Here is a 6,544-nt window from a genome sequence, read left to right as displayed (position 1 = left end):
CATGTAAAAAACAGTTTTTCTACAACAACAAATTTCTGACTGAGCCTCACTGTAATCACTTAAATCACCAGATCGCAAGCAGTGCACTCCTCCCAGGGACCTGCAGAGCCCCACAGCTGTCTGAAAGGACACACAGGCTGTCATCTCCAGTGCCACCCCAGGTCTCACAACGACCCTGGCTCCTGTGCAGCCCACACAGCTTTGCACATGATGACAAGCCTCAGCTTCAGGCCTGGCCCACCCTCTGGCCTCCAGCATGCCTCATGTGCCATGGCCTCGGTCTTCCTTTGTCAGGCAGGAGGACCCTTTGCATGACTTAACCCTGGCCTTGCTGTGCCTGAATCGAGGTAGACCCCACTGGGGAGTGGGAGGAGGGAGCGTCAGCTCCCATCTCAGAAGAAGTGCCCATCTTCTATCAGATGCAGAATTTATCTTTAGTCTCGGGCTTTGGTCCCACATCTCACCCCCAAACTTCCCTGGGCTCCTCCTCAGTGGGTCCTCCTGCTCCCACCCTTGCTCTGTCCTTGAGCAAAGCCTTACGCAGTGATACACTCCACTCTGTGAATACCTGGCAATTGGATCTTAGAAGTCCATTTCTGAAAAAAACTCACCTTGCATGATTGTACACTAGCCCCTATATGGGCTACCACATACAGTAATATTGTGACTCTACTGGTTTTACCACCCCACTATGACATGCTCTTGAAACCTGATAAATAGCTTTTGATGGTAGGTCATAGCTGGCTTCAAGCAGGCAATCCAACAAGCAGTGGAGATTTTGCGTATAAAGCTATTAAAACAAGGTAACATGAAGGGTCAACTTCTTTCCATGCTGCTATAGCAAGCAGTGAGAAGATAAAGACAGAACACATTTCTGTAATGAGCTAATTACACTTAATACAAAAGAGCATGGGATGTCTACTCAGAGAGGCTGTATTCAACACTGATGGATCTGGGAACGCTGGACACTGTAGTTTGCATTCCTTACAACACCTGAGCATCTGTTTCAAACCATTTCCTGACAATCTAATTTCCTCCTTGAAATTTCAGAAGATGTAGGCACCGGTTTTGTCTCCCCTCACTACCCACAGAAAGTGAAGCACAGCTATTTTTACTAGCATTACAAAACACCTTCCATTTAAACCAAACTTTTACAAACAAGAGAAGACTTTTACTGCTTTTATATGTTACGCTGAGCATTGTTATTTCCCTTTTTGAGAAAACACCCTCTATGAATATACAGTTAGAATTCATCCCACAAACTGATGAACTGATTGCAATCATAGAATTACTAGAAAACTGACAAACTCTAAATAATTATTTCAAAGGTAAATATACCTAGTCTTTTACTAATGATGTACTAGCAGCTTCCTATAAAATAATAGCTATCATTTTGAAAAGACCAGATCCTCAAAATGCAAAGAAAATATATACCAGTTCAATGTCCCTACTTGTACGAAGTGGAAGGTTTCAGAAATGTAATGGGAGAGATTGCACTAATTGTTGCAAATAATTAAGCAATCAGAATTTGCTTTTGCATAGGGTTCTTTGTCTATAAAGTGCAAAGAACTTCTCAGAAGCAGGCTATGAGTTTTCTCCATTTCTTGAAGAGAGGTAAGAAAGGCTCGAAATGAATCCAGTCTCAGCAACAGACAGACACTGAACCCAGCAGCATGCTGACTCCTAGCACCCTCCTGTAAACATTAGGAAGTTTCCCTCAGATAAAGAGGCAGAAACGCGCTAACTTCTGCCCTCCATAACACCAGCAGAGTCCTAGCATTATAATTAAGGTGACGACACAACCTAGTCAGTCAACCATCTCGTGTCCGCCCAGGTAATTATATTTTAACTGTTAAAGGGCTTTGGGAAATTGGCAGTCATGTGAATGCTTGGTTGGTGCAGCACACACATTTGCCATCTTAAGGTGATTAATGTAATTCCCAGCCCAGGAAAGGTCAGATCATAAGTTCAGTGCAACCAAGAGAAATAATAGAGGACATACCCACACTACTCTTCATTTGTGACAGATAGATAAAGGAGTTTAGAGAAGAACCTGTGTAACTTTTACCACAGATAGCTCCTTAGATTTGACTGAATGGACTGAGGCTGTTTTACTCCACAAGGCCTCCATAGGACATTAACATTGTACCTAAATAATTTAGCTGGACAGTGAATCAAGAACAAATGCTTTTCAGGACTTGTATGAAGGACCAGGAGAGGAAGTGACATGTGCTGGCTGGGGATTTTATACGCAGTTTAGCACCTGACTTAGCATGTGATGCTGAGCAAGCTGAACAGTGTTTCTGGTCCCCTGTTTCCCTGTCTTTAAAAGGAAGAGGGTACCTGGTTCCTAGATATGACCTCCTCCTACTAAGGCTGTAAGGCTCAATGTTTGTAGAATAGCTTGAGATCTTTGGAAGAAAGATGTACAAAATCATTATTGATCCCAAATGTTTTATATACTCTGTTGCTGCACTCAATAAAACAAATATAGAACATGTTTCTGCAAAGCCAGCATGTAGAAAATTCTCTATTGTCTCTTTCTACTTTATCAAGCAGCCCATGGAAATCTTTAGAGTCCCTAGTCAATACTATTTAAAACATCAAGACTAATTTTACACTCCACATTCTTTGTAATTTCTTTCTCTCAAACAGGTAGTATACTTGTGGGAAGAATGCCTTCCCTTCAGACATGGACATTTCAGGTGAAGGCCTCAAATTTTGAAGGCTCTCATTATCCTTCCGACACAAAGACTTTCCTGGGGCACTGCTTTTTCGTGAAAGGATGTATATTTTGTTTCCTTTCAATGTTACAGTGAAAGATAATGTCACGACGACCTCATAGACTTACTGGTAATCCATTTCATGAACAATCAAATCCACCTATTGTATAAGCGTAGCTTTATTGTAATACAAGAACCCATACAGGGTGGCCTAGGAGGAAACTGTTTCCAACTTGTCCCTTCCAATCATTCAGCTTCCACTGCATGTCTCTTGGAGTCTAAGGGCTGGCACATGCGTCTTGACAGTCCTGGAAATTATTCTAAATCAGTTCATCATATTCCAACTCAACATTTCTTCTGATTACAAAGTTAATATCTTGAAATGGACATTCTAGAATTAACTCTGTGACCTGCTTAACTGGTAACAAGAAGAGCAGCAAAGTGTGGTCAAGCATCAGACTGAGAGTGACAATGCCTAGTGATGCTTGAGGCTCCACTACTAGAAACAATGCTGGAAAATTGAGGTAATTGTAGGGTTTTTGTTTCTCCTTTTGGCCTGCAAAAGTTTGCTTTCTGTAATTGACTTTCACATGCTACTTATTATGTGTATTTCTCAATAGAAAAATATCAGTGATGAGGCACAATGATGCAGCTTGATCAGATACTTGGCTAATTCTCCACTGTTTGAAGGCAGAAGGAAATTTGTGAGAAAGGAGTGTAGGACTCTTAGGACAGGACAGGTATTCAGAGCTGCCCAACAACTACTTTTGGCCAGTGACTGAATGGTTTACATCCAGCCCAGTAACAGATGACATTAAAGTATTAAGGGCCAGGGAAAAATAATTATTTCTCAGATAAAAAGGGGCTGAAAAATTTCCTTCTGAAAACAAACAAACAAAAAACTCCAACCCCTGTTTTAACAAAAGGGTTGTACGCTCAGCAGGTTTAGCTAGCTCAGCGCAGGCTCAAATGAGCAGCATTACTGGCACAGCAAAGGGGGCAGGAACACATAACTAGGGAGCGGCAAAAGGAAATGGACTGTGCTACTGACCCCATGTACCCATTAGATTGGCTTAGTTGTAATGTGAATCTACTCTCTGACTGATATCCAGCCTATCTATAGAAACGTGTGAGACAGGAATCAACCGAATGAGTCTCATTCTGCAAGTATAAGACTTGACAGGTCTGAATGTGGGTTTTAAATGCCTGAACAAGGAAGGAAAGAGATTCTGGTGATGAAAACTTTTTGCAGAACAAAAAAATTCCAACCTGAATCCACACTGTGTAAAGGATTAAGGACGTCTTGTTATCTTTGGAAATTATTTTGCAGTTAACTGAATAACAACTCTGAAAATAAAGCCTCTTTTTATTCTCTCTCCTTGGATTTGCAATGGGAAGGATTTAAAGAACTATATTTGATCCATTAGGTTGAGGAACTCACAGTACTGTACATTGTTTTAGTGTACTAAATTTAGTTGACTTCTGTCTCTTTCAATTACCCTTCTAAAAAGGACAGGTGAAAAATAATGTCTCTCTTTGTATCATTTGGTTTGCTGTTGATTAATTCTTCTCCTCTAGTGCTTGCTTATGTTTTGTAGGGTAGGGAGGACAGAACAGCTTAAGGGAGGAAAAAAGCCTTAAGAAAAAGCTCTTTTTCTGACTTTGAGCTTGTAGAGTCTTCTCTTTCATATTTACATCTCACCAATAAAATGTCAGGATTGTTGATAAGGACACAAAAGTGAGACACAGAATGGACTGAATCTTAACTTTTGTAAAATAGGCCAACTGTAGGAAATCCTGAACGTAAAAATAAATTTCTACACATGCTATCCTCATCGTTAATGTGAAGCAAAACTAAATACTAGTTTTACATAATTAATCCACTGACTTGTCCATTTTTGCCACAGCAAAGAACTGTAGAGGAATAGCATGCCCTAATTCTTAAAAGAACTGTGCTCCGCATCAGAGGTACTCTTAGACATTTCAGAAATAGTTCAATTCCATTTGGTATCACTTATGTGTATGCCCTCTGTAAGCTATGTGCAACTCTTAACACCCCTCACCCTCTCAAAAGGAGGTAGAAAGTAGGCATGAATTCTGGGGCAGGTCTTGAACTCAGCTGCTTCTTTGCAAAGGATACAACAGTGAGAGGCAAAGGGTTTCTGACTGTGATGTCCTCCAACCATCAAATGGTAATCAAATACTTTGATGAGGAGGAAGCAAAAAGATTAATGTATTTTAGTGATCCGTTTAGATTTCCAAAATAGTAATTGCTGAACTTGACTGCTCTCAAAAACCTTGTTCTGAAAACGGAAAGAAGCAGCAATGATTTACCCTGAGTTTCTGCAGAGTCTGAATGATCAAAGAGATATTGAAGCTTTATTCCCCCACCTTGTTTCAGTGCTCAGACTGGGCTGATACTCCACAAAGACCAAAAAAAAAAAAAAAAAAGGCTTCTGGAGAGGAAGGAAGTGCTCCATTCAGAAATTCACTAGTTCTTTCCAACCTTCCTGCTGGAAACATTAGAAAAGTTTACCGTACTACATTTGATAGTGCATCATTAATTATCAGGATTAATCTACCACTAAAATCTAATGCAGAAAATTTGGCAGTGAACATCTATGTTTCATTGATTCCTCCAGAGAAACACAAAGCAAGAAATCCAGATCCTGTAATAAGACCTGGAAGAACTTACGACAGGACTGAAAAACTTCCTAGTGTATCCTACGACAGTGCTGGTGACAGTAAATTGCATAGTGGACAAGTATCAAAGGCAGAGGTGATGATTAGCAAGCCTACACAGAATTGTTGGGAGTTGTGACTTCCTGGAGACAGGTGTCTGTGGAGCAGATATCCTGAAATCCCTCTTTCCCATCCACCCACCACATTTTCCCTACCCTTTCTCTTTATGAATGCTTTCTTCAGACATTGGGATGTCACCAGGAACTGGGGAAGAATGGATCACATCTGCACAATAGCTGGTACAAACATAAGTAACTGGCAATGCCCATAAATTCTGCTATAAGGCATGTAGGTATGCCAGTCTGATCGTCTTTTGTGGGCTGATGGCTTAAATAACTTGCCAGCAGATCATATACTAGAAACATGTCACTGCTTGGGATACAACAGCAGGTGTGTTCTTGCCCATAACTGGAACGCACCTATTAGGGCAGAGTTATTAGGGCAGAGTTCGAAATTTACCAGTTCAGACAAAGATATCTTCTTCAGGTTGTGACAAAGACAACAAAAGAACAGAAATATCTCAGTAGACATTCATTTTTTTCTTTATGAAAACCCTATTTAATGAATGTTGTTTAGTAGTTAAAGCTCCACTTTATGAACAGGCAGGCATTCTTAAGACTGAAAATGACGCAAGTCCCTTTGCCACCAGAAATTCAGATCCCTGTTTGGCTGGTGTTCTACTAGACTGATCAACTGTTGGGCACATAATATCCCCTGGCCCTTCTCTAAAGAAGTCTTGCAGTTCAAAATAAAACTTGCAAGTTTGAGAAGTTGGACACTCTCCATTGCTTGCTGCTGACCTACATAGGCTATCCATGCATTCAAGCAGGTTTGCACAGCTAACAAGCTCCCCGTGGAATGTGACATGATATACAAAAATTTTTCTCCGTCTTCCAATCTAGATACTTGAGAACTCATGAGATAATTAGGGGCTTATAATATATGCTGTGTCTCCCTTGGGGATCCTTAATACATTAAGAAACTCAAACACTCCCAAGAAACCATACCAAGAAAATACATACACACAGAAAACTATCATGCCTACGAAATAAAGGAATACTCTGGTGGTTGGACATCAT

The sequence above is a fragment of the Mycteria americana genome, chromosome 5 (assembly GCF_035582795.1).
Source record: "Mycteria americana isolate JAX WOST 10 ecotype Jacksonville Zoo and Gardens chromosome 5, USCA_MyAme_1.0, whole genome shotgun sequence".
NCBI lineage: Eukaryota > Metazoa > Chordata > Aves > Ciconiiformes > Ciconiidae > Mycteria > Mycteria americana.
The sequence above is the reverse complement of the archived record's forward strand: the minus strand, read 5'-3'. Positions refer to the sequence as shown.